Source organism: Cervus canadensis, chromosome 11 (genome assembly GCF_019320065.1).
Source record: "Cervus canadensis isolate Bull #8, Minnesota chromosome 11, ASM1932006v1, whole genome shotgun sequence".
NCBI classification, from domain to species: domain Eukaryota; kingdom Metazoa; phylum Chordata; class Mammalia; order Artiodactyla; family Cervidae; genus Cervus; species Cervus canadensis.
In genome coordinates this window covers 4,600,274-4,628,245 of record NC_057396.1, presented here as the reverse complement: position 1 = coordinate 4,628,245, position 27,972 = coordinate 4,600,274, and the positions used below count along the sequence as shown (strand labels likewise).

The window sequence follows — 27,972 nt, the reverse complement described above, 5'->3', positions numbered from 1 at the left end:
TGCTGGGACACGTAAGATCCTGAGTCATCAAGGAAACAGTACATTATTCTGTGCTGACTTAGGGTGCAAGGTACACTGGTAACTGTTAGAAAGCTTTTGAATAAGTTAGCGCAAGAGAGACGTTCTTTGTTAACTGAGACATTAAATTCCCCCTTCTCTGTGCACTCTGGTTAACTAGAGTCATACTCTTGTTCCTGGCTCTGATTTAGATGGATCTTGACTAAGAAAATGCAGAAATGCATGCAGAAATGGTGCAAAATCACTTTGGCATCAAACAAATTGAGATTGAATTTTAAGATACTTTCTAGTTGTGTGATTTTGGACAAGTTATGTAACCTCTGAACATCAATTTGTTTAAATCTGCAAAAGACTAACAGTAATATTGTGTGCAAGCTCATCACATTACAGAGATAGCATAGCATGTAGATGTCTGTGGGCACCACTTGCATCCAGTAGACCTGGGTTCAAGCGCTAGTTCTGACACTTGTCCATATGACTTTGAGCAGGTTACTTAATCTTTTTCAGCTATGTAATTTTTCCTGAAAAAAAGGGGGAAAAAGTGCCTACTTTGAAGAATTATTATAAAGGAGTAAATCAGGTCATAACAAAGCAGAGTGCTCAGTAGATATCAGCTCTTACAAAATAATGTTCAATTTATCTTTTTACTTTGATACCAGGCACCGGGTAGGCTTTTAATTAATGTTCTTTGAACAGATGTGCTGTTATTTAGTTGCTCAGTGGTATCCGACTCTTTGTGATGCCCTGGACAGCAGCATGCCAGGTCCCCTGTCCATCACCAACTCCCAGAGCTTGCTCATACTCATATCCATTGAGCCAATGATGGCGTCCAACCATCTCATCCTCTGTCACCCTCCTCTCCTCCTGCCCTCAGTCTTTCCTAGCATCAGGGTCTTCTCCAAGGATTCAGCTCTTCACATCAGGTGGCCAAAGTATTGGAGCTTCAACGTCAGCTTGAGTCCTCCCAGTGAATATTCAGGGTGGATTTCCTTTAGGATTGCCTGGTTTGACTGATGGATACATGAATGCTCAATCAATGAATTACTAAGAAACTTGTTGGAAATGTAAATTCTCAGGCCCCACCCAGAATTACTGAATCAGAAACTCTGGGACTGGGACCCAGGATATATGTTTTAACAACCTGTGCAGGTTATTCTGATGCATGCTTGGAAAACCATTGGAGTAATTGAGTGAACAGGATTATGAAATGAACAAGATATACAAAATGCCAAAAACATCCTGGTCACAGAAAGTATTCAGTATCGCCCTTGCCATCTGCAACAGTGTGGCATTTCTGGTATTTAAAGTCATTTGTGAAGCCTGTTGCAAATAATTTAACACTAATATTTGTTAGGTGATAAAAACATGTGAATGTCTTAGTTAGATATTAGAATAACTATGATTAGATTCAAGCCTATTCCTAGGTGATCTCTCTCTCTCTTGCTCTGTTGCATGGTGATATACTTTCCTACATGAAGAGAAAATAGTGGAGTTATAGGCCATGTATGGGGGTCTGGTGAATAATCCCAGGTGCTCGATGAGAATTTGTTATACATGTGAACATCATCTCCATTATATGCTGTGAGATACACAAAACATGATCCTCAGAAGAAAAAAGAAAATCACAGATCTAATAGACTAGTTCAACTAACTGAATTATACTGTTCCTTGAAGAATGAATGATACAAGTCTCACTTAAGGTTGTTTTATAAATGAATGAATGAACATACACACATATACTCATTGCCACTTTTTGGTCTGAGGAAAGGAAAAGATTATTACAATAATCATTCAAAATTTCCATCAATATATTCTCCTATCTTCTACAGTATGCTGCTTACTACTGTAACTTCATAGCAGCTGCCACAATTGAAGAACAAAGAATGAATGACTCATTCAAACTTCCCTCCATTTGCTCATCTCATTCCCCTGTTTTCTCCCCACACTACTGTTCCAGTTTATCATGATGGTCCAGTGCAGATAGGAAGTGGAGGAATGGCAGCAAGAAATTCTGAACCAATTGAGAGAAAATGCTCTCATTTCCAGAACTCCAAAGAGTTTACAAAATTCCATTTTTGGATGCAAATTGAGGAAAATAACTGCTTATAAGGTATGATCTGGGCTTCCCTGGTGGCGCAGATGGTAAAGAATCTGCCTGCAATGCAGGAGGCCTGGGTTGGATCCCTGGGTTGGGAAGATTCCTTGGAGAAGGGAATGGCAACCCACTCCAGTATTTTTGCCTGGAGAATTCCATGAACAGAGGAGCCTGGTGGGCCAAAGTCCCTGTGGTCACAGAGTCAAACACAACTGAGCAACCAACACAAAATATGATCTAGATATTTCTAGAAGATTCCAGCATCCAGTTTTCATTTGCATGAACTCAATAAATCCCAATACTCCCAAGTATGACCCTTTGATTGTTAAGTGCAAAAATTGATAATTTCTAGGTATTTTCTCATCCTAGAAGATAATTTCTCTTCACAGGGGAGCAAAAATTTGCTTTCTACAATTTTTGTGTCAAGACTAAGTTAAATTCAAATCATTCCAACCTAAAAAAGTCATATCAAAGCAAGTCAATGACTAAAAGATAATAAAATGAGAGACCATATCCCAGAGAAATGTGGAAAGCATAGTATCTATAGAAAAATTGGGTGATAAAAATAATATGTACATTGGAGGTTGACAATCTGTTTCATGTTTACTGATGTTTGGGTTGATGTTTTGGGGATCCTGCAGACTTTGTAGAAAGTTTATACAGAAATTAGGTTTCAATATACCACTAATGTAAGGGAGTAAGTATTTCAAATTATAGAATCAAGTTCACTGCAAATAATTGCTCTTTTTTAGACTCTCGCTGAATTCAATTCCATGGCGTGATCACTCATGTCTGACTCTTTGCAATCCCATTGACTATAGCCCACCAGGTTTCTCTGTCCATGGGATTTTCCAGGCAAGAATACTGGAGTGGGTTGCAATTTCCTATGCCAGGGGATCTTTTCAACCCATGGATCGAACCCACATCCCTTACTTCTTCTGTATTGGCAGGCAGGTTCTTTACCACTAGTGCCACCTGGGAAGCCCTTGATTCCATAGGGGTTTTAGTAAATCCGCAGCATTTAGGTTGCTGAGATGGAGCCTGCTCTGCATATGATGAATAATTGTTGAATAAATTACTGCTTGCCCAGTTGACTTACTTAAGGGGTTCTGTTTTTAGATAGACCTAAAATTAAATATTGACTTGGTCATTTTCTAAATGTATTATTAGTCAGTGTTATTAAGTTTCAAGCTATGAAAATCTGTTTGGATGATTCAGTTTTTAAAGGATATCAGGCATCTGAGAGGACTGCCAGGAAGGCCGGCACATCAGGCTGGGAGAACCAGCAGAAATAAGGGCAGCAGAAACCAAAGCTGAGGAGCTCTCTGTGGCTGGGACCCTGGCACCTTACAGCCAGGCACAGGCCCGGCTGGGCAGTCAAGGCCGCCGCTGCGGGGCTCTGGTTTCCGATTGTCTTTTCCTCTCTCCCACCACTTTCAGAGTCTTTAATGAGAGGTTCTGCTGCTTAGGTTGGGTCAGTGTTCTTACCTTGACGTTCAGAGTCCACAAGCTTGTCTCCACACTAAGCGGCAGGACACCTTCCGCAGAGATCACTGATTATACATATGTATTATGTATATAATGGCCATATCCCCCAGAGAGAAAGCTGGTGCTGGGCAGTCAAAGAACAACTCATAACCAAACCCAGAAAATGTCTCTTACAATCTGTGAATCCTCCTAAACGATCTCCTGCATTATAAAATCGGGGAGCTGGGTAATATCTATTTCAGAGGGAGGTTGAGAGGATTAAAATGGCTTATGGAAGCTTAGCATTCAGTCCAATTCTGAAATAGGAGGTTTCAGAATTGCTTTTTCCCATGATTTGCAAAAATTCCCCCAGAAATACTGTGATTAATTAATAAAAAAATGAACATATGGCATTTTCTAACTTCTAAGATACCATTGGTTACTGAATTGACCACTGATTAAAACAACAGGTGTGGGAAAAAGCAAAGCATCGCATCACTAAATGTACATATTGACGCGCTATATGCTGTTTAAGTGTGTTTTGTCTGACACGCACTACAGTACTAGAATGTAGGATGTACACGCACTACTTACTAGAATGTAAGCACCATAAGGGTAAGGACTCTATATTTTCTCTGCAACAACATCTCTAGTACATAAAACAGTGTCTGGCACAAAATAGGTATTCAATAAATAGTTGAATAAATGATTTCATGAATGAATGAATGATTGATTGTGATTAAAGCTAAGAATAAGAAAAATGATTGACTTCAGAGGAATAAATTTTACTTAACCCATATGGTGAATCAAACAAACGTGTGCAACATTACCCTAAAGTATTATTAAACCCTTGTTAGACACCACACTTTGAGCCAAGCACCCTATGTACACTTCCCCCCAAAGTGTAGAACACTCCATTTTTCCAATGAAGACGCTTTAGCCTTAGGGAGGGTAAATAATTAGTTGAAGTATCTATAGATACTAACTGATGGCTCCATGATTTTAATCCATTTTGCCAGAGCTCAATATCTGTCTTCTTGACACTTACAAGAAGCACACACACATGTGTGCGTGGGCCACGCAGTGTCCTCGGGAACACTGGGTTCGAGTTGGCTGGGGGAGGACCACCTGGCTGACTCCAGCTGCCAGGCAGCTCCCTAGCACTCCCAGGTCTGGTTTCTACATTCTTGGTTTCTGCATCTCAATCTCTAGCGAATTCAGCTTTGATAAGTGATTGGATTTCTGGACTTGTGAGGGGTTCAGGCACAGTCTGGGAGAATGCCTTGCAAAGGAGACAGGCTCCTAGCAAATCAGCCACCAGCATTACATAGTCTTTCTTTTATACTTCTCAAATAAACATACTCCACTTTGAATGTCTGACTTGTGAAAATGGTGCAAACTGATATAATCCTAAAATCACTATGTATCAAGAACCATATAAGGGTTCATACTTTTTTGAACATTTTGTGTAATCCTCAGAATTCTCATTGAGAATATAATTTAAAAGAATAAAAGCCAAAGTGTTTATTTTATTCTTAGTGATAACAGCAAAAACTTGGAGACAACCTAAATGTCTAAAAATAAGGAAGTGGTTATGTAAGTGATGGTAACTCAAGATTGTATAATTTAGCCATTAGAAAGGAAACAGCAATGCATAAAATATTAAAGAACAATTTCAACCAAAAAAGGAAATCACAAAATTGGGCAAACTTGTTTCTGTCTGCTAAAAAAATATTTGTACATAAAGGCAAAAGAGAATACCTGGAGAAATGACAGCAGTAGGGTTAAGGCCGAAGGTCTTATACATAAATGTGTTTGTAAATCTTCCTCTAATTCAACCGTACGTTTAAAAAAAATAGTGAAAATTTCAGATAAACAGAGTAAGCTAATGGTCATCAGTGAGGAGAGAGAAGGGGGAGGGGCCATTTGGGGGCGGGGACTAAGACGTGCAAGCCATTAGGTATAAAATAAGCTACAAGGGGGGCTTCCCTGGTGGTTCAGTGGTTAAAGAAAAATGCCTATTATACAGAGTGAAGTAAGTCAGAAAGAAAAACACCAATACAGTATATTAATGCATATATATGGAATTTAGAAAGATGGTAATGATGACCCTACATAGCAGAAGAGACACAGATGTATAGAACAGACTTTTGGACTCTGTGGGAGAAGACGAGGGTGGGATGATTTGAGAGAATAGAATTGAAACATGTATATTACCATATGTGAAATAGATCACCAGTCCAGGTTTGATGCATGAAGCCAGGCACCCAAAGCTGGTACACTGGGATGACCCTGAGGAATGGGATGGGGAGGGAGGTGGGAGGGGGGTTCAGGATGGGGGACACAGGTACACCCTTGACTGATTCATGTTGATGTATGGCAAAACCCAGCACAGTATTGTAAAATAATCAGCCTCCAATTAAAATAAATAAATTAGTGGAAAGAAAAACGGCCTTGCAATGCAAGGAACACTGTTTGGTCCCTGGTCTGGGAAGATCCCACATGACCCAGAGCAACTAAGGCTGAACGCCACAACTACTGAATACCTAGAACACCGGCACACCTAGAGCCCCTGCTCCGCAACAATAAGGCTGCACACCGCAACTAAAGAAAGCCTGTGTGCAGCAAAAGACCCACAGCAGCCAAAAGGTAAAAACAGATAAATCTACAAAGAAAAAAATAAGCCATAAGGAAATAGTGTCCATCGCAGGGAATGTGGCCAACGTATTATAATAACTAAAAATTTACAAATTGTGAATCACTGTATGGTATGTCTATACTTATAATGTACATCAACTCTGCTTGAAACAAGTATGACATTTGTATACCACAGAAAAGAACCAGTGAACCACCTAAGACTATATCCATGTACTCCTTCCGTTTGTATTTGAGAAAACCCATATGATGAACTCAATGGCATATTTTACTTATACATTTATTTGCCCATTCTTCATTTGTTTCTCCAGTTGAAAGCTCTTGCATTTAATCTATGTGCTGGTACTAGGCTTAGGGCTGAGGTACAAAAGGTAAATAAAACCTGTTCCTACCCACCAGGGTCTCTGGGTCTCCAGGGAGAGGATTAGAGGTAAACACAAAGAGTCCTCCGGCATAATTAGTTGGATAATAGAGGTATCTCAGGGTCCGGATGAGGGCGGAAGAGGGCTCCTGAGAATGGAGGTGGGAAGGGGTGGGGGGTGGGGGGTCAGAGTGGGCTCCCTGCAGAGTGGAGCTTCAGCTGAGTCCACCCGCAAGGCGGGCGAGGCGAGGACTGGGTGAGGGAAGCGGGAAGGGGAAATTCTGAGGGGAAGGAATGGGGGGTGAGGAGCTATCAAAAGGCATCCGTTCCTTCAGGAAACTGGAGGCGTTTCTGTACACGAGTCTGTCTGGGGGCAGCATCAGGAGACGCGGCGGAAAAGGTAGCTGAGACCTGTCTGCTTGAGGACGCCTCTCACCCACAGTTCGGATGACTGCATCAGCCAGGCGGGCCAGGGGTCGTTTGCTGGGGGAGCTGCGGGCCACGATGCCAGGCAGGAAAGCGAGCTCTGCCCCACGCTGAGGTCCAAGGGCAGGAGTGATCTGTGCAGGGCACAGATCTGCCACATGTGGGCTAAACCCAGAAGGCAGAAGGTGAACAGAACGCCCAGCACCAGCCTGGGGCTGCCACAGCAGAGCTTGGAGAGCTCTGGAGAGCTTGGAGAGCTTGCTCGGTTTATTTAAAGGGCACAGAGAGGGGTGGACTGGGCAACGTCATGGAGCCCTGTGCGCCAGGCTGAGGCATCTAGACATTAGGGGTTTGTGATGGGAAGCCACGGGAGCGTTACTGCACCGGGGATGGCGTGACGGGGCTTGCATTTCCAGAAAAGACTGCTCTGAAGCACAGAGCACGAACCGGAGGGGACCGAGGATGGCAGGAAGGGGTCACTGAGGGGCGGGTTGTAGGAGGCCCAGGCGGAGCGCCAGCAGCTGCGTTTATCTTAGATCAAGTACCATGGAGACACACAAGTCAGTATGGTTAGCATTCTGTTTATTCTTCTAAAATCCCGGGCCTGTAATGCAAGGACCACTAATATGAGCTTCTGAGGTTGGATAGTAAGTGTGTTTACTGCGGCCTGTGTGAGGGATGGGATGTCAAAAGTTCCATGAGAACACATACCACGTGCCCAATCATTTTAGCAGTCAATTCTCTAAATTACAGATCTATTTCTCTGGAGGAGTCAGCAATTTCTGGAAGTTGATATCTGGCCCAGAAGTTTCTTTTGAAATCTCCATTTTTATTTTCCTTTAGAGTTTTATCGGCATGTAAAATGAATTCAATCACTTTGGGGGATCTACCACACGTATCTCCCACCATCCCCCTCTTCAAGAAAGAACGAAAGAAAGTGAAGTTGCTCAGTCATGTCAGACTCTTCGAGATCCCGTGGACTGTAGCCTACCAGGCTCCTCCGTCCATGGGATTCTCCAGGCCAGAGTACTGGAGTGGGTTGCCATTCCCTTGTCCAGGGGATCTTCCCGACCCAGGGATCAAACCTGGATCTCTCCCATTGCAGGTAGACGCTTTACCCCCTCAGCCACCAGGGAAGCCCCCCTCTTCAATATGTGTTCAAAAATGTTTTTGAGAATCCTCTACATGTGTCAGGTACTATTCTGGATGTAGGGAAGGCAGAAGTGAGAAGGAGGCATTTAAGCAGAGATTTAAATGTAAGGAGGGAGTGAGTCTCTTCTGTGTGGAGAGGGAGGAACATTCCAGGTAGAGGGAACGGTAAGCACAAAAGCCTTTAGCTGGGCTGTTTGGGGCAGAGCCAAGAAGAGTCAGAGGCCAGAGCAGAGGGGATGAGGGGTGTGTGGCGGAGGGGGTCAGGGTGGCTGCAGGATGAGCCAGGGTCGCCTTGGGTTCCCGCATCAGGCTCTCCACGGGATGGGGAGGCCTGGAGGGTGGGTTGAGCAGGTGCCCCACGCTGCAGCCAGCGTGTCTACAAGGGTGACTGGCCACTCTGGAAACGTGTGAGTCCAAGCTGGGAGACCAGCTGGGAGCCTGGTGTCCAGGCAAGAACTGGTGGTGGCTAGAAAAGGGTTCTCCAAGTTGGTCCCTGGACCAGCCGCATCAGCCTCACTGTGGGGTTTGTCACTTCCTGGGCCCCCTCGAGGCCTACTGAATCAGAAACTCAGGGCTGGGGGCCCAGCGAGTGGTGTTCTCACCAGCCTGCTAGGAGACTCTGGTATATGCTTCCTGTCTGGGCCATTGGTGGGAAGAACATGTCAGATCTGGGATATACCTACAGCGAGCTTCTGGGGCTTGCTGATGGCATGGATCTGGTATGTATCAGGCAAGAATCCGGAATGAATCTTGTTATGTCTGAGCAAATGGTGAGGGAATGTAGTGAGGCATGGCAATTTTGAACATTAATTTGAGACAGTCTGTCTGGGTTTCAATCCTAACTTGATCACTAAGTATCTGTGTGACTTTGGGGAATTAAGGTCTCCTGCAGAAGTAGACACTGAAAGAATGACTTAGGTGCAGTGATCTTCAGAAGTGCCAAGAGGGGCATCCTGTGTCATTTCCCAGGGTTGGGAAGAAAGTCAGTAAAGGGTATAATAGCGAGAAGGTTACCACTGTGTGCCCACAGAGGGTTCGGCCCTACTGAGGACCCCTGAGACTCTATGTCGAGTGTACTTCAGAACTCCCCAGGAAGTGGGAGGAAACTGGGCCGTTTATCTAGTAATTCCTGTCTTCACTGGTTGAAGTTACTCTTGGGACATTCCTTTTCAGGAGCATCCAGACTGTAAATGTCCCCAGAAAGAGATAGGAATTGGCTGTAGATAAGCTCTGGCATAGGATTCCCTGGTGGCTCAGATAGTAAAGAGTCTGCCTGCCAGTGCAGGAGACTTGGATTTGATCCCTGGGTCGGGAAGATCCCCTGGAGAAGGTAATGGCAACCTACTCCAGTGTTCTTGCCTGGAGAATCCCATGGACAGAAGAGCCTGGTGGGCTACAGTCCATGGGGTTGCAAAGGGTCAGACACAACAACACAACACACACAGCCTCTGATGTTAGCTAAGGGACTGTGAGAAGGTTACTGACAGGGTCTGCAGCTTGTGCTCAGACCCTCTGTGCCTCACCTTTCTCATCTGGAAAATAGAAATGGTGGTAATTATACATCCCTGCTAGAAATGCTCTGAGGATTAAATGTTAGGACATTTAATGCCATTGGAACTGTGTCAGACATCTTAGCACATGTTAGCACTCAGTGGACATCATTTTTTTTTTTTTTTTCCTTTTAATGAGATAAAGACTAGGGGAGGTGAATTTGGGAGCAAGGAATCTCAAGAGTTCTGGGTTGGATGTGATTTTTTTCTGCAGTCGACAACAGGCAAGGAGAGGCTGAGGAGCTGTTCTGGGCGGAAGGAACCTAGAGGCTCAAGATGACCAGATGCCTTTGGGATCCTCTACTGTAAAGGACGTGATCAGCATAAAGCAGACCTCGGATGAGGTCTCTGGGTGAGTGACCTTGCTACTCTTCTTGCGACTTTTCTGTAAGTTTAAAGCTTCTTCAAAATGGAAAAAGAATTAAATAAACATTTAAAAAATGATCACCTAAGTCATTCAGGCTTAGATGTAGAAGAGTGGGACTCAGGCCAACGTAGTAGGAACTCCTTCGAAGTGTTTTTCCGAGGAGCTAGTGAAAGAGTGTGAAAGCTAATTTAAATTGCTCTATCTGTCGACTGAAAACAACGCACAGCTTACTGGTTGAGAGTTACGTTTTATTTGGTGGACAAAACTAAGGACTTAAGCCTGGGAAACAGCATCTCAGATGACGCTGGGAGACTGCTACAAAGAGGCAATATGCAGGGGAATCCAGATATATAGAGGTTTTTACAACAAGAACTATGTAGTCAGAACATCAAAAGATTATTGTTTTTCTTTTAATTTTTGTTTATTTTTGGCTGGGCTGGATCTTCTCTGCAGGCCCCAGTCTTTGTTGCTATGCAGGGGCTCTCCCTGATTGGGGTGAGTGGGGACTCTCCCTGGTTGGGGTGAGCGGGGGCTCTCCCTGGTTGGGGTGAGCGGGGGCTCTCCCTGGCTGTGGTGAGTGGGGGCTCTCCCTGGCTGTGGTGAGTGGGGGCTCTCCCTGGCTGTGGTGAGCGGGGCTCTCCCTGATTGGGGTGAGTGGGGCTCTCCCTGATCGGGGTGAGTGGGGCTCTCCCTGGCTGTGGTGAGTGGGGACTCTCCCTGATTGGGGTGAGTGGGGGCTCTCCCTGGCTGTGGTGAGTGGGGACTCTCCCTGATTGGGGTGAGTGGGGGCTCTCCCTGGTTGGGGTGAGTGGGGGCTCTCCCTGGCTGTGGTGAGTGGGGGCTCTCCCTGGTTGGGGTGAGTGGGGGCTCTCCTTGGTTGGGGTGAGTGGGGGCTCTCCCTGGCTGTGGTGAGCGGGGCTCTCCCTGATTGTGGTGAGCGGGGTTCTCCCTGATTGGGGTGAGTGGGGACTCTCCCTGATTGGGGTGAGTGGGGGCTCTCCCTGGCTGTGATGAGTGGGGCTCTCCCTGGCTGTGGTGAGTGGGGCTCTTCCTGATTGGGGTGAGTGGGGACTCTCCCTGATTGGGGTGAGTGGGGACTCTCCCTGGCTGTGATGAGTGGGGCTCTCCCTGGTTGTGGTGAATGGGGGCTCTCCCTGATTGGGATGAGTGGGGGCTCTCTCTGGCTGTGGTGAGTGGGGGCTCTCCCTGGCTGTGGTGAGCAGGGCTCTCCCTGATTGGGGTGAGTGGGGGCTCTCTCTGGCTGTGGTGAGTGGGGGCTCTCCCTGGCTGTGGTGAGCAGGGCTCTCCCTGATTGGGGTGAGTGGGGGCTCTCTCTGGCTGTGGTGAGTGGGGCTGGCTGTGCTCTCCCTGGTGTGGTGAGTGGGGCTCTCCCTGGCTGTGGTGAGTGAGGGCTCTCCCTGATTGGGGTGAGTGGGGCTCTCCCTGGCTGTGATGAGTGGGGCTCTCCCTGATTGGGGTGAGTGGGGGCTCTCCCTGATTGAGGTGAGTGGGGCTCTCCCTGATTGGGGTGAGTGGGGGCTCTCCCTGACTGGGGTGAGTGGGGGCTCTCCCTGATTGGGGTGAGTGGGGGCTCTCCCTGATTGGAGTGAGTGGGGGCTCTCCCTGATTGGGGTGAGTGGGGGCTCTCCCTGGCTGTGGTGAGTGGGGCTCTCCCTGGCTGTGGTGAGCGGGGCTCTCCCTGGCTGTGGTGAGCAGGGCTCTCCCTGGTTGGGGTGAGTGGGGGCTCTCCCTGATTGGGGTGAGTGGGGCTCTCCCTGGCTGTGGTGAGTGGGGGCTCTCCCTGATTGGGGTGAGTGAGGGCTCTCCCTGGCTGTGGTGAGTGGGGGGGTCTCCCTGGTTGTGGTGTGTAGCTTCTCACTGCTGGCTTCTCTTGTTACAGATCATGGGCTCTTGAGCACTTAGGCTCAGTAGTTGTGGCACAGACGCAGGCTCTAGAGCATGCAGGCTTTTGTAGTTGTGGTACTTGGACTTAGTAGTTGTGGCTTGGTTGCCTCTCGGCAGGTGGGATCTTAGTTCCCAGACCAGAGATCAAACCCGTGTCCCCTGCATTGGGAGGCAGATTCTTAACCATTGGATCACCAGGGTTGTCTCAAGATTATCCCTAATTAAGGAAACCCAGATATCTCAAGTTAAGGAATTTAGTGCTTTTCTGTGTATACATAATCTGAGCTTATTGAAATAATCCCTTTGATATGCACCTTAGCCATCTAGGACCAGCATCTTGTGCTTCTCATCCTATGTCTCCTCAGGGTGCAACCCTGGGGGGTGTTTGGGGGGGTTGGTGACGGGTAGCTGCAGCAGCCAACTGCTAGATGGGGCATCCTGCCTACTACCCTGAGTTTCCTCGGGATGGTTATGATGTGATGCCTTGGTAGATGCAATATCCTTTGTTTACTAATATGGCAGGCAATATTTTTCATTCACATAGCCATGAAGAGAAGAGTAAATGCTAGCGATTTTGAGAACACTCAAGCCAGAAAAAAATTATCATAAACCATCTGTAAAACCATACCCATGCAAATTAACTCATTAGTTTTGCCCAAATATTTAAGGGAAAAATTGAAATAAAAGATAAGTCCAAATAAGTTAAAAGTTTATGATCCATTAAGTGCCTGTGATAAATCTCATTTTATATACAGAAGATATGATCTTTGTTTGGAGAAGGGAATGCACTCCAGTATTCTTGCCCAGGAAATTCCACGGACAGAAGAGCCTGGCAAGCTACAGGCCATGGAGTAGCAAAGAGTCGAACACGACTGAGTGACTAACACACACATGATCTTTGTTAATAGAAAAGATTTTTTCCCCTGATCTCTTTTAACTAAGCATTGAATAAATCTTCCAAGAGTATAGATTTGAAAGGTACCAAATTATCAGGCTGAATATTAGGGTTTAGCCTTGGTCTAGTCTTGATTAAGGAAGGAGAGTAATATGACCTCTTAAATTCCCAGAAAAAAATTACAATGGTCAGAAATGCAATAAAATTTAAGTATACATGGAACAAGTCATCCTAAATTCAGTTCAGTTCAGTCACTCAGTCATGTCCGACTCTTTGAGACCCCATGAATTGCAGCACGCCAGGCCTCCCTGTCCATCACCAACTCCCAGAGTTTACTCAAACTCTTATCCATCGAGTTGGTGATGCCATCCAGCCATCTCATCCTCTGTTGTCCCCTTCTCCTCCTGCCCCCAATCCCTCCCAGCATCAGGGTCTTTTCCAGTGAGTCAACTCTTCGCATGAGGTGGCCAAAGTACTGGAGTTTCAGCTTCAGCATCAGCTTCCAATGAATACCCAGGACTGATCTCTGTTAGGATGGACTGGTTGGATATCCTTGCAGTCCAAGGGACTCTCAAGAGTCTTCTCCAACACCATAGTTCAAAAGCATCAATTCTTTGGTGCTCAGCTTTCTTCACAGTCCAACTCTCAGATCCATACATGACCAATGGAAAAACCAATGCCTTGACTAGATGGACAAATAATAAATTTATAAATTTATTTGTTCTCTGAATTCATGAATATCTAAAAAATTTTATCAAGCTAGGTAATCAAAATAAAAAATTTATGAGTATTTGAATAGCAAGATCTAGCATTATCAAACTCAGTTCATGTACTCCCACCCTAACCTCACAGCCAGATTATACCATGTTGTACCCATGTCCTTGGGCTCCTCTCTCATCTCCTTAGTCTACTTGCTTTTCCTTCAAATGTGTTAATTGCTCAGTCTTGTCCAACTCCTTACGACTCCATGGACTGTAACCTGCCTGGCTCCTCTGTCCATGGGATTTTCCAGGCAAGAATATTGGTGTGGGCTGCCATTTCATTCTCTAGGGGATCTTCCCAACCCAGGAATCGAATCCTGGTCTCCTGCATTGCAGGCAGACTCTTTACCCTCTCAACCAGCAAGGAAACCCTCCTTTTCCTTATCTAGGCCTTTAAATAAATGGTCACTTGGATTGCTTTCATATTTTGGTATTGTAAATAGTGTTACTGTGAACATTTGGGCTCCTGGATCTTTTCAAATTAGTGTTTTAATTTATTCTGGATATATACTTAGAAGTGGAAATGCTGGGTCACATGGTAGTTCTATTTTTGGCTTTTTGAGGACTCTCCATATTATTTTCCATAGTGGCTGCACCAATGTACATTCCCATCAGCAACGCACAAAGATTTCCTTTTCTCTACATCCTCACTGGCATTTGTTATTTGTAGACATTTTGATGATAGTCATTCTGACAGGTGTGAGGTGGTATTTCATTATTGTTTTCATTTGCATTTCTCTAATAATTAGCATATTATTATTATTGGTTGCATATATGTTAACAAGCATATCTTCTTGTATTGATCCCATTATCATTACAAGGCCTGCTGTTTTGTTATATAGCCTTTCTTTTAAAATCTATTTTACTTGATATGAGTATAGCTACCCTTGCTTTCTTGCAATTTCCGTTTATATGAAATGCCTTTTTCAGTCCTTTCAGACACACTTTCAGTCTGTGTCCTTAGCTCTGAATTGAATCTCTTGTAGATAGCGTATAGGTGGCTCTTTTTTTTTTTTTCTTTTTAAAAATCCAATCAGCCACTCTATGTCCTCTTTGGGGAGCATTCATCACACTGTTATTTAGAGTAATTACTGGCAGATTTGCATTTGTTGTCATTTTATTACTTGTTCTCTGGTTGTTTTTGTAGTTCTTCTTTGTTCTTTATTGTTTGTTTCTTCTCTTATTGCTTGTGAATTTTCTTTAGTAGTATGCTTGTGTTTCTTTCTTTTTAGGGTTTTTGTTTTTGTTTTTTTTTTGTATCTCTTTTAGGTTTTTTTTTTATTTGTGGCTACCATGGGGTTCATTTATCTTGACCTACAACTGTATCTACTTGTTTTGAAGTTTTAGTCATTTAAGAGCAAACACATTCTAAATGATCTATATTTCTTGCCCCCTCCACATTTTGTGTTTTGATGTTGTAGTTTACATCTTCGTGCTTATCCCTTAACTGTTTATTGTAATTACATTTGCTTTTACTTTTTTTTTTTTGGTCTTTTAACCTATGTACTGGCTTATTTAAGAAGTTGATTTTCAGTCCTTAACTATATATTTGTCTTTCCTAGTAGAATTTTCCCATTCTAATAAGTAAAAGATTATTACTTCTTTTCCACTTAGAGAAGATCCTGAACATTTCTTTTAAAAGGCAGATTTAGTATTGAACTAGGTATAGTATCCTAAAATAAGGTAAGGTGTGTTAGTTGCTCAGTCATGTCTGACTCTTTGCGACCCCATGGACTATAGCCCATCAGGTTCCTCTGTCCATTTGATTTCCCAGGCAAGAATACTGGAGTGCATTGCCGTTTTCTCCTCCAGTAAATCTTCCTGACCCAGGGATTGAACTTGCATCTCCTGCATTGTAGACAGATTCATTATGGACTAAGCTACCTTACATTGCAGGTTTTTCCCTTTCAGCATTTTGAATATATCATGCCACTCCCTTCTGGCCTACGAGTTTTATATAAAGAAATCAGCTGATAGGGATTCCCTTGTATGTGACTCTTTGTTTTTCTCTTGCTGCCGTTAGAATTCTCTATTTTTAACTTTTGCCATCTTATTTATGATATGTCTTGGTTGGGTCTGTTTGGGTTCATCTTATTTGGAATCCCTCGTGCTTCCTGTACATGGATATGTTTTTTTCTTCAGACTTTGGATGCATTCAGCCATAATTCCATTAGATTCATTTTTGATGCCCTTTTCTCTCTCTTCTTCTTGGACCCTTATAATATTAATGTATATATGTTTAATGTTATTCCAGACATCTATTAAATTGTTTTTATTTAATAAAACTTGTATTTCTTTTTGCTGTTCTGATTGGGTGATTCCCATTATACTATATCCAGATTACCTATGCATTTTTCTGTATCACTTAGTCTGCTATTCAGTCCTTCTAGTGTGTTTTTATTTTCAGCTATTGAATTCTTCATTTCTTTTTTTAAAATTTATTTTTAATTGGAGGATATTTGTTCCCCTTTGCTTAGTGGCTGCTCCCACTCTAGTGAGAGTAGGGCCTGATTCCAAGTTGCTGGAGCACAAGCCAGAGCTGGCTCTGTTCTCTTTGTGTTTCCCTCTCCCTTGCCTCAGAGGGCTTGAACGCTGAATTGCCTGTCTCTTTCAACTCAGCTCGAAGGTCATCTATTTATCCGTTAAATGTTTCTCATGCTGTTGAGCAAGTTGTATGTCTCTCCTTTAATTGTGCTTTGAGCTCCTTAAGGAAAGAAACTTGACATCTAGTAAATATGGTTATTGAATATAAAATGTTAAAAAATTAACAAAACATATTTGTTGAACAAATTAAGATTTTACTGACTTAACAAAATTATTTGATAAAAATGGGATTAGAATGAATTTTGGATGTTCTAGAATAGTACTACATAGTATTTTCTTTAGACTTCAGGAAAAGTTTAAAAATAATGATTTGGAATTGACATATGTAACACATAAATTTTTGTGATACATATAACAAAGTAAAAATTTGCCCGTGGTCACAGATTGGGTTCTCCTGGTCGCACACTCTGCAGTGGACACAAGAGTGTAGGAAGTTATTGGGAAGTGCTCTTGGCACTGCCAGTTGTGGAACTGATGGGAAAGGAACTGAAAGAATGGGAGGGGAAGGAAAAGGAAGAGAAGGGGAGGGGGAGGAGGAGGGGAGGGGGTGGGGAGGGGAGGGGAAGGGGAGGGGAGGGAGGAAGTAGGATTAAGCAGATAGAGAATCTCAGCTGTGATATAGTTTCAGGATGGTGTCAGCATCCCGAATGGTGTCAGGAGCTGACAGGGTCCTTCAGAGCTGTCCTGAGTTGGACTGTGATTAATTTGCCTTATAACTCATACATGTAATAAGGGTGTGGTCTGCCTTGGAAGGGAGGAGGAAATGGCAACCCACTCCAGTATTCTTGCCTGGAATATCCCATGGACAGAGGAGCTTGGCGGCTACGGTCCATAGGGTTGCAAAGAGTTGGACACGAATGAATGACTGAGTGCTGCCTTGGAAGAGGCAAAATCCCTCCAGTTGAAGCAATACAGAAAAGGGCTAAGAAATGAGGGCTCTCTGCTGCAGTGCTCCCAAGAGCTGGGGGGATCCTCTTAGTTCAGAGAAGCATCTTGACAATGCCGCACAGCATCTGCTACATCCACAAACACGATGCTCTAGATGGTTTGGATTCCATTAACCCTGAGTGTAATTGTGTGTGGAGTGAGGTGGGGTTAGGGAGGTACATTTCTTCCAGGGCTTCAGAACCACCAGCCATGATTTCTGTGAGGGAAAACAGAATTCAATAAAACTTACATTGTGAATGGAATTTAAAATAAATTGGATAATAATGACTTAAAATCATTTGATTTTAGCCTTTTATTATGTTTAATGTTTCTAAGAAGAAAAACAGATTTTACATACTGAAATTTTGAAAATGTGTTCATTTCAAAATCTTCAGTGAGGATTCTAGAATAAGGAAGTCACTAAGCATAAACATTTGCATTTTTAGATAAAGAAAAATTGTGAATGTGGGTAGCAGTGATTTAAAGGAAGTGTATATAAATAGAGGCTAGTTGTCTTAAACCACGTAATCATGGTAATTCATGAGCACACAATAAAACAACCACAGTTTCCTGTTCAGTGTTCCCAGTAATTAAAACTATATATTGCATTTATCAAGCTTCTCAAGTAATTTTATTTTAATGTCTATGATGGCAGAAATACTGTTCCCTCCATGTTATAATCCTGAAGTATTTATGTCAATAAATGTTTTCTCAAGACCAGAATGATAGCTAAATAAAACCTTAATTTTGGCTTATAAATCTTTCTCTAATAATCTGGGGCAAATTCAAAGGACACAATTCACTAGTTATTAACCAGAATCTAAACAAGGACAACATTCCATTTTGGAAAGAAATTATTGGTCCACTTGAGACACAAGAGATGTTTTGGTAGCAATAGTCCTAAAACTTTGCTTTCCAAGTGGCTCAGTGGTAAAAAATCCACCTGTCAAGCAGAGACGCAGGTTCAATCCTTGGGTCAGGAAGATCCCCTGGAGAAGGAACTAGCAACTCACTTCAATATTCTTGCCTTTGAAATCCCATGGACAGAGGAGCCTGGAGGGCTACAGTCTATGGGATTGCAAAAGAGTCAGACACGACTTAGCCACTAAACAACAACAAACCATTTGGACAAGTCTGTTTATACACAATGATGCTAAATTGTAGTTAATTAAGTTACTGATATCTTTAATAACTTACATATATGCAAGATAAGTAGGCACTTATAGTTATATGATCTTCCTCAAGGTAGTTTACTTTCTAAGGTTTGAAGATGAAGTAAGTCTAAGGTTTGAAGATGATAAAGCTCAGTTGTGTCCAACTCTTTGCAACCCCATGAACTGCATGGCTCCTCTGTCCTGGGATTTTCCAGGTAAGAATACTAGAGTGGGTTGCCATTTCCTTCTCCAGGGGATCTTTCCGACCCAAGGATCGATCTTGGGTCTCCTGCATTGCAAGCAGACTCCTTACCGTCTGAGCCACCAGGGAAGTCCTTTCTAAGGTTTAGTTTCTTCAATTAAGGAATGAGGATATGAAAACTTACTTCACTGAGTTATGTGAATTAGATGTGACAGTGTGTATAAAGGCTTAGTATAATACCTGAAATGTAGAAAGTGATGGATAAATGTTTGCTATTATTATATATTATGTCATATATATAATCTAATTATAATTTAGCATAATTATTATAATCCTAAGATATAATTATCTGCAAAGCCTCTTAATATCACTCCCTTTTTACCTGAATCCCTTCAAGCATGCTTAGAACAGCTATGCAAGTGTGTGCAGCTTAATAAATGGTTATTAGAGTACCCTCTGGTTTTCTTCTCGCTCATACTTTTCTTCTTCCCAATCTTCTAAACATATCCTAAGCTTATCTACCCTACCCCTGCCCAACTACTTCACAATTAAAAAGTAAAAAGTTCCTCTTTGTCAAGGACCCAGGGCTCACTGTGCCTTTCCTCCCCACCTCCACCCCTTCCTTACCAGTCATCCCCACAAAGGCCCCTAGAACACTGCTTAGGAAGTTTTTGTCAACAAAGGTTGAAAGAAGAGCCGATTAAAGTTTACGACTATCCCAGTTACTCATTCACAAAACATATGGCCACAGCCCTGCCACTAGTGGTATTATAGTAAACATGACCCAGCTCTGTCCTCGGGGAGCTCACTAGTTGGTTTAAGATACAGTCATTTCAAAGAGCAATTATGAAACAGGGTCAAGGTTATAATTTTTATGGGGTTCTTGCAGAGGTCAGGGAAAGCTTCCTGAGTTTGGTGATATAGGCAACAGTGAACTAGGTGAGAAGAAAAAAAAAAGGTGTCCCTTTAGAAAGTGGGATGTCTGAGATGTCCTGGTTTGTGCAGAGTGGCAAGATTTAAGGTAGAAGAGGCTGGGGCCCAGTCACAGACTTGGAATTTACCGGTGCAAGTGAGGATTTTAACCCTGCCTGTACTTGCGGTTTTAACTTCCTGCTTTTCCTGAGGTTTCCTGTGTGTACCTTCTTTTATTGATCCTAGTGTCAAGAATGGAATTGTGGTTCTGGCTGAAAATGTGCATTCTTGAGAAGTTGGAGTCCCTGGGGAACAAAAAGAAGCTTCTGGCACATTCTTATCACCACCTGCCACTGGGCTGAGTCTACAGCATGCTCCTGGTTTCTCCCAAGGCAGGCACTGATTTCTTTTGGGTCATCAGGCTGTATTTTTTCTCTTTTTCTCCTAAACCATGCCATTTTTTTTTCCTGTTCAACTGAGAAATGTCTAGATTTTATTCTCACATCTCATTTCCCAGTTGCTGTTTCAAAAGAAAATTTCTGACTTTTAAGTCTGATTATTCTATTATTCTAATGAGAAAAACAGTTACTCAAAATAAATGTGCTTATTGTAAGGTAGGTCTTCTTTTTAACAGCCACTGCAAGACCAGTGATGGCTTGGACTTTAGCTGAAGTCATAAACATTCATCACTCATTCAAATGATTCTCTCCTTTCATTCTTCTTGAAGATCAAAGTCAAGGGAAATTTAACATTAGTTAACACTTCTGTTTTTCATTTTGTCATTGCAGTTGGCTCTGCTTTCCTCAAAATGTATCACTCATTGTCATATCTTTAGGTGTACAGGGTTTGTCTATAATTTATCATTTCATCTGTCTCTTTTTTTCCTGGAGCATTGAATCCTTAAAAATTCTAATACATGTCATTTGAAATTAAGTATGTCCCCTCCCCAACTCCCAATTTTTATTAAAGAGGAATAAGTAAAAAGTGAAGTGAAAAAGAAAGGAACAAATATTGTTGTTTCACACATTAACTATAATGCATGGTTTTTATCAGGAAAGCAAACTTAGCTGTGTTTTCACATTATTTCATTCCTGCTAAGTTGCTTCAGTCATGTCTGACTCTTTGAGACCATATGGACTGTAGTCCACCAGGCTCCCAGGCCTTCTGTCCATGGGATTCTCCAGGCATGAACTAAAGAGGGTTGTCATGCACTCCTCCAGGAGATCTACCTGACCCAGGGACTGAACCTGTGTCTCTTACACCTCTTGCATTGGCAGGTGAGTTCTTTACCACTAGCACCACCTGGGAAGCCCTTTCACACTATTAAGTAACATTAATTATTTTCTCAGAAAGTCTTTCAAATGTTAACCACTGATTTTAAATCAAGGGGTGTAATTTCTTCATCTGCAAACAATTATTTGGTTTTAGAGTCTTTTGGTGAGAGGAACAGAGGTTAAAATCATTAACAGGCAGGGGCAAGTAAGAGTGGTCATCCAGCACTCAAGGTCAAGCTGACAGTGGTGGGCATGACACCATGACTTAGCAGTAGGACTAAAATGACCTGAAGAATTTGCATTTATTGTTCCCCAAGACCATCATCATCAAGTCGAAGTCAGTCTGTACTTCTGTACACCAGCCTGAGAAAGTGGCAAACTGTCCTTTTTACATTTCTTTCCCTCTCCTTGATGTTCACCTTACCCTGATTCCATCCGCATGAAACGGCAGTGGTGGTGATGAGCTCTACCTCCCAAAGGCTGGCTCTTCCTGGGGTATTCTGTGTCTTCTAACTCTCTCTGATTTCTTGAACAGTGAGGCCACACTTTGGCTTCTATGCACAATCATCTGACCACCAGGCTGGCAGCCCTTGTGGGGTTTATGCTTTAACTTTGGGTTCAGAGACTCGTTGGCTTTATTTGGCATTATTGTCATTGTCATAGTTTCACTTTTTGTCTCTATCAGGCTTTGATATAGTGGCCATTGTTGTGTTTCGCTCAGGATAATGAGATATGCTAGCACGACAAAGAACAATGCTTAAGATTTGCAGCAGCTGCATTTTTGTGTCTTAATTAAGTTTTATTAGATAGCATTTTCATAGAACTCCATTTCTGTACTTATCTCCTTTTATTTACGCTATTTATTGTATTCTGATTCCCACATTATATAATATTAGGAGGTCTCTAAAAGCCGAAATCAGTATTTCATGCATGTTTGATTTCCTATCCCTGTAAGATCTAATATAAGTGGCGGAGAACAGCTTAGAAAATATACACTGTACAAAATAAACTATAGCAGCAACAAAAATATTGGCTTGGAACCAGAATAATGGTCCAAATTCAGAAGTATTTACCTTTTTTCCCCCTGAGAAACCAGGATCTTTTTTAAAATGCTAATTTGCAGTTTGAAACTGTTGAAATACAAGAAGCAGCAGCAAAAGAGACGAAGCAGGCACTTTTGGATATTATAATTACACCTAAGGATTGTTTTTATTATAGTTCTTCAGGTTTAATCATGCTCTTGATTCTGTGAAATGTCATGGAATCACAGGACGGAGGGCTCAAAAGGTCTTTAGTCTCTGTCTTTTAAAGAAACGCGAGTTTAAACTTCTGCAAACATTTACTTACCCTATAGTTTTCTTTTAAAATAACCAGGAAAAGAAAGACCAAAAGGCCCAAAGATTTGTTTGAATAAATAATATTTTACTCAAGCCTTTTTGGTTAATCTAATACATCTGTTACATCTAATACATCAGTTCTCAGGTCTTCCTTTTCTTGCCACTTCTGGGATTTTCCTTTCTCTGATCTCTTTCCCCTCTTCTCAAAGAGAATTTTAAATCCCTCACTTTCCTGCTGTACAGAGAAATTTAGCAAGCAATTTCTGTTTCTTGAGCATGCGTCTATGCCCTGTAGATGATGCTAACCTCTGTCTAGTAATGGTTAATTCAGAGAGTTACTACAAGATGAAGAGAGATCTCTATCGGAGATTTAGGTGACTGAGATTTTTCTTTATCTTGTTACATTTTCATGTACTCGTCTTCTAAATAAGTGACTCCATTCCATCATTCTTTCAACACAGTGATTCCTTTCCAGAAAGATAATACAACTTCATTTCCTCTCTTTTTGGTCCTCTGCTCCGGTCAACACCCATCATCTAGGTTTAGACCCAGAGCTGATTACAGTTTCTAAAAAAGGCCAGACCACTCCAGATTGTAGCATTCATGGGTGGTTGAAAGTGCTGATGACTCAGTTCCTGGGATTCACCAAATACCACCATTTCCAAGTCAAACTATACTTTAGCACTATTATTTTTAAATCTTCATTTGTTTTCCATCAGACTTCTGGGTTTTCTACTCTACTCATTTTGTTCTAGATTTAGTAAAGTTGTTACTTTTTTCCTACTCTTCAGGTCCAAAGGATTCTAAGGATTCAAATTGTGTATATGCTGCTTTTCTGACTATTTTTCTTTGATCCATTCAACACACATATATTGTACCATCTCTGATCATTTAGTTGTGGACTTCCTGGTCTGCTGTCTTGAGAAAGACTTCTGATAAATGTGATGATAGACATGCCACGTAGTGTGCTAAGGTAATAGCCTGGGAGGGAAACCACTGGCTGTCAGGGAAGGGTTTCCATGAGACAGAAACTCTATCTGGTGTCCTAAAGCCTGAGACGGAGAAGGCCAGACGAAGAGGATGGAATAGCAGGGGGAGAGAGTTCCAGGAAAATAAACAGCAGGTAAAAAGGCCTGAAGGTGAAGAAGAGCATGGCCATGTTTAGGCAAACACATGCAAGTTCAGCATGGCTTGAGCACTAGACACAAGGCTGGGTGGGTAAAGTGTGATGATAAAACATGGTAGAGACTTCTGTCATGCCAGGCCTTGTGAGTCATGTTAAGGAAGCTAAGAGTGATGGAGAACCACTTAAGGTTCTTAAGAAAGAAGATGATGTTAATAATTTCAGAGGGCTTACTCTGGCCTTGGTATGTAAAATTGGAGGCCATGAGATCCCAATAACTGGACATAGCAATTACCCAACAGAGAGAGGATGGAGGCTACAACTGAGGAGGGAAAAAATTAGATGAATTTGAAAAATATAAATATGGTAAAATTGGAAAATGAGATGAAATACTCTGCCACTCTTATCATGCTGCTGCTGCTGCAGCAGCTAAGTCGTTTCAGTCATATCTGACTCTGTGTGACCCCATAGATGGCAGCCCACCAGGCTCCCCTGTCCCTGGGATTCTCCAGGTAAGAACACTGGAGTGGGTTGCCATTTCCTTCTCCAATGCATGAAAGTGAAAAGTGAAGTCGCTCAGTCGCTCAGTCGTGTCTGACTCTTAGCGACCCCATGGACTGTAGCCTACCAGGCTCCTCCGTCCATGGGATTTTCCAGGCAAAAGTACTGCAGTGGGTTGCCATTGCCTTCTCCACTCCTATCATAGTTTCCATTAAAATTACACAAGATTTAACGGTAATCCATGGAATTAGGGGCTGTAGTAAACTCTTGAGACAGGGCACTGAGGAACAGGAGTTCCCCAGGTTTTTTTGATGACAGTTTGCTTCAATAGCACTGTCTAGAAGCAGAGTGGCCAGCCTTATAGGCATCAGATTGCTGTCATGCATGTATTTCAGGACTAGATGCCAGGGATGATGTGCTGGCTGAGATGGTTCACTGATCTCAGCCCTGATCAGAACACACCTGAACCACTGTATTGGTTTTAAAGTCTGCATTTGAAAATGGTCATGACTGGAATCTCTACAGAGAGGAATCAAAAGATAAGAGGCCCTCAAAACACATCATGTAAGGAATAGGTCAAGAAAGTAAACATACTAAAGACAGGAGGTACACAACAGCTCTCTTTGAATACCAATAGAGTTCTACAGCCTTCAGAATGGGAGAAAATAATGGCAAATGAAGCAACTGACTAAGAATTAATCTCAAAAATATATAAGCAGCTCATGCAGCTCAATTCCAGAAAAATAAATGACCCAATCAAAAACTGGGCCAAAGAACTAAACAGACATTTCTCCAAGGAAGACATACAGATGGCTAACAAACACATGAAAAGATGCTCAACATCACTTATTATCAGAGAAATGCAAATCAAAACCACAATGAGGTATCATCTCATGCCAGTCAGAATGGCTGCTATCAAAAATCTACAAACAATAAATTCTGGAAAGGGTGTGGAGGAAAGGGAACCCTCTTACACTGTTGGTGGTAATGCAAACTAGTACAGCTGCTATGGAGAACAGTGTGGAGATTCCTTAAAAAACTGGAAATAGAACTGCCATATGACCCAGCAATCCCACTGCTGGGCATACACACTGAGGAAGCCAGAATTGAAAGAGACACATGCACCCCAATGTTCATCACAGCACTGTTTATAATAGCTAGGACATGGAAGCAACCTAGATGCCCATCGGCAGACAAATGGATAAGAAAGCTGTGGTACATATACACAATGGAATATTACTCAGATATTAAAAAGAATACATTTGAATCAGTTCTGATGAGATGGATGAAACTGGAGCTGATTATACAGAGTGAAGTAAGTCAGAAAGAAAAACACCAATACAGTATACTAACACATATATATGAAATTTAGAAAGATGGTAATGATAACCCTATATGCGGGACAGCAAAAGAGACACAGATGTATAGAACAGTCTTTTGGACTCTGTGGGAGAGGGTGAAGGTGGGATGATCTGAGAGAATAGCACTGAAACATGTATATTACTGAGTAACAGGCAGGAAGGCCAGGGGTCTCCAAATGGAGGAAACAGGCTGCAAGTGCCAGACATTTTTTCTCTCTCTTAAGCGACAGGAGGAAACAAACTAGGGATATATATATATATATATATATATATATTTTCTCTTCCCTTCTCTATACAAGTTTTAAAAGGTTTCTCTTAAAATACTGTGTTGCCATAATGACACCTGGTTCCACCTGAAGTTAACTATTCTCAAACCTTGAGTTAACCAATGTATTTTTCTTATGGAAATGTTTGTCTTAAGCTATGTTAATGTACTATGCATTTACCCCAGACTCTGTCTTCAAGTCAGTTCTGCCAATGGCTCAGAACCTACTTGATAAACCAGTATGTTATACTCAGACATTGTTCCCCTAATCTATGTAAATGAAACTATTTGTATGGTAATCTGCCCTTCTAGAAGATTCAATCAATCGTTTTATGGCCCGTGATAACTCATCTGGTGCCAAAATTATCCCAAAATATATCTTATGGATGAGGGGCCTGGTGCCATTCTGAGTTTTAAGACAGTCCTTTGTTTCATTAACAAACTGCTAGTGACTATATAACATTCAGCTGAAGACTAGCAGGGGGGTACTCTTTCTGCCCCCTTCTGATGCCTATGTCAGAAGCTTTCTCTATTTCCTTTATACTTTAATAAAACTTTATTACACAAAAGCTCTGAGTGATCAAGCTTCGTCTCTGGCCCCGGGTTGAATTCTTCTCCTCCGGAGGCCAAGAATCCCAGTGTCTTTTAGTGGTTCAGCAACAACCTTTCATTACCATATGTGAAACAGATCGCCAGTCCAGGTTCCATGCATGAGACAGGGTGCTCGGGGCTTGTGCACTGGGATGACCCAGAGGGATGGGATGGGGAGGGAGGGGGGGGTTCAGGATGGGGAACACATGTACACTCATGGCTGATTCATGTCAATGTATGGAAAAACCACTACAATATTATAAAGTAATTAGCTCCAATTAAAATAAATAAATTAAAAAAAAAACAAAAACCTTGTTCTGTGTGACCTCAGAGGGGTGAGCTGGGATCTATAGAAGTTCCCAGGAGGTAGGGAATAGAATCTCACCCTGAGATCCAAATTTTGGAGTTGGCTGAAAAGTGGAGACAGTGTACTCCCTCCCAGTGTGAATATCCAACAGACCAGGCTGTGACCTCAAAAGTACCTTCCAGATCCAAGTCACTTCATTTTTAAAATACTTCTATTCTGCCTTCACTCATTCTCCTGCTGATAGGCCTTGCACAGAGCAAAGTAGGAGATACCTTGCCACTTACACTAAGTATAGCAAATGAGTAATAAGTACGTGATGAATGCTAATGACACTTCCTGTGTTAGTGCCTGAGTTGTCACCTCATCCTTTTTTTGGTGGATCTTTATAAGTCTATCTTAGAATGAGGATTCACTGAAAATCAGTCATGATTTTGTCTAGACTGAAGTCCTAAGTTTCCTATTTGTATCCTTCTTTGCCAGAAGTGTTAAATGTGACAATGGGTATAGGAGTGAGGCTAATCATGATGGAGAAAGCAGGGGAATGGTTGAGAGTGGGCTCATAAAAAATTTTTATGTTACAGTCCACTTATCTATGGCTTCCCTGGTGGTTCAGTGGTAAAGAATCCTCCTGTCAATGCAGGAGATGCGGGCTTGATTCCTGGGTTGGGAAGATCCATTGGAGAAGGAAATGGCAACCCACTCCAGTATTCCTGCTGGGGAATCCCATGGACAAAGGAGCCTGGTACAGTCCTTGGGGTCACAAAGTGTCAGACACGACTTAGTGACGAAACAGAAACAACAACCACTCATACAGGCCATCTCATTGGCAGTTGAGAGATGTAATATCTAAACATCTTGCCCACCTTTTAGCAAAAATTTTGATTTTTTAGTATGTACTTGTTCATGTTTCTTATCAAAACACTATCACAAAGGATAAATTCCTCATTTTTCCTCTTTCCCTTTCTATATTTTCCTTTTCAAACAATTCAATCCAGAAGCCACTGAGTGAAATTAAGGAAATAATGATGGTCCAGAACAGGATGTAAAGCCCAAATGGGATGAGAAGGTGTCTATCAGTGGGGGAGCCCAGCACAACATACCTGATCGTGAAGAGATGAAGAGGGTGTCCATGCAGGTGTGTGGGTGATGGCAACCCAGTGAGGGGTATTGGGGCCTGAGACGTGTTGAAAGGGCATATGCCTGAGGTCTAGGTTTGTCTGTTATATACGAGGAGGTTTGTTACATACAGGAGGATCTATTAATTCAGTAAATATTGAAAGGATAATGGGAACTATGTTTTCTACAGGAGGATCAATTAATTCAGTAAATATTGAAAGGATAATGGGAACTATGTTTTTCAAAGTCAGAAAATAGCATTATAAATAAGGGAAGAGAAAAAACTAGATGTTGGATTGAAAGGAGATATTAGTATGAACTCATGCTTTTCAATGTATATAGATAGAGAAATATGTTTAGTTGTGTATATACATACACATATGTATACATATAAGTTGGTGGATATATCTGTGCATTTGATTGTATATACATCTACATTCAGCTTTATCCAATGAAGGAGTCCTGGAGCTGTGGCACCCCCATAGTATTACACAAAACTAGCACCTAGATCTTGGTTTCTTTTCTTTCTTTCTTTTTAAAATTAATTTATTTATTTTAATTGGAGGTTAATTACTTTACAATATTGTGGCAATTTTTGTCATACATTGACATGAATCAGCCATGGGTGTACATGTGTTCCCCATCC

At 42.3% G+C, this 27,972-nt stretch overlaps 1 long non-coding RNA gene across 3 annotated transcripts in view; it reads right to left on the bottom strand.

Annotated features, from left to right (window-relative positions):
- Window positions 1–16,429: 16,429 nt before the first annotated feature.
- Window positions 16,430–27,972, bottom strand: part of LOC122450163 — a 46,379-nt gene continuing 34,836 nt past the window's right edge. For all 3 annotated transcript variants that reach the window (XR_006272075.1, XR_006272073.1, XR_006272074.1), the window contains one exon: window positions 16,430–17,400. This is a non-coding gene — a long non-coding RNA (uncharacterized LOC122450163). The remainder of the gene's footprint in view (window positions 17,401–27,972) is intronic.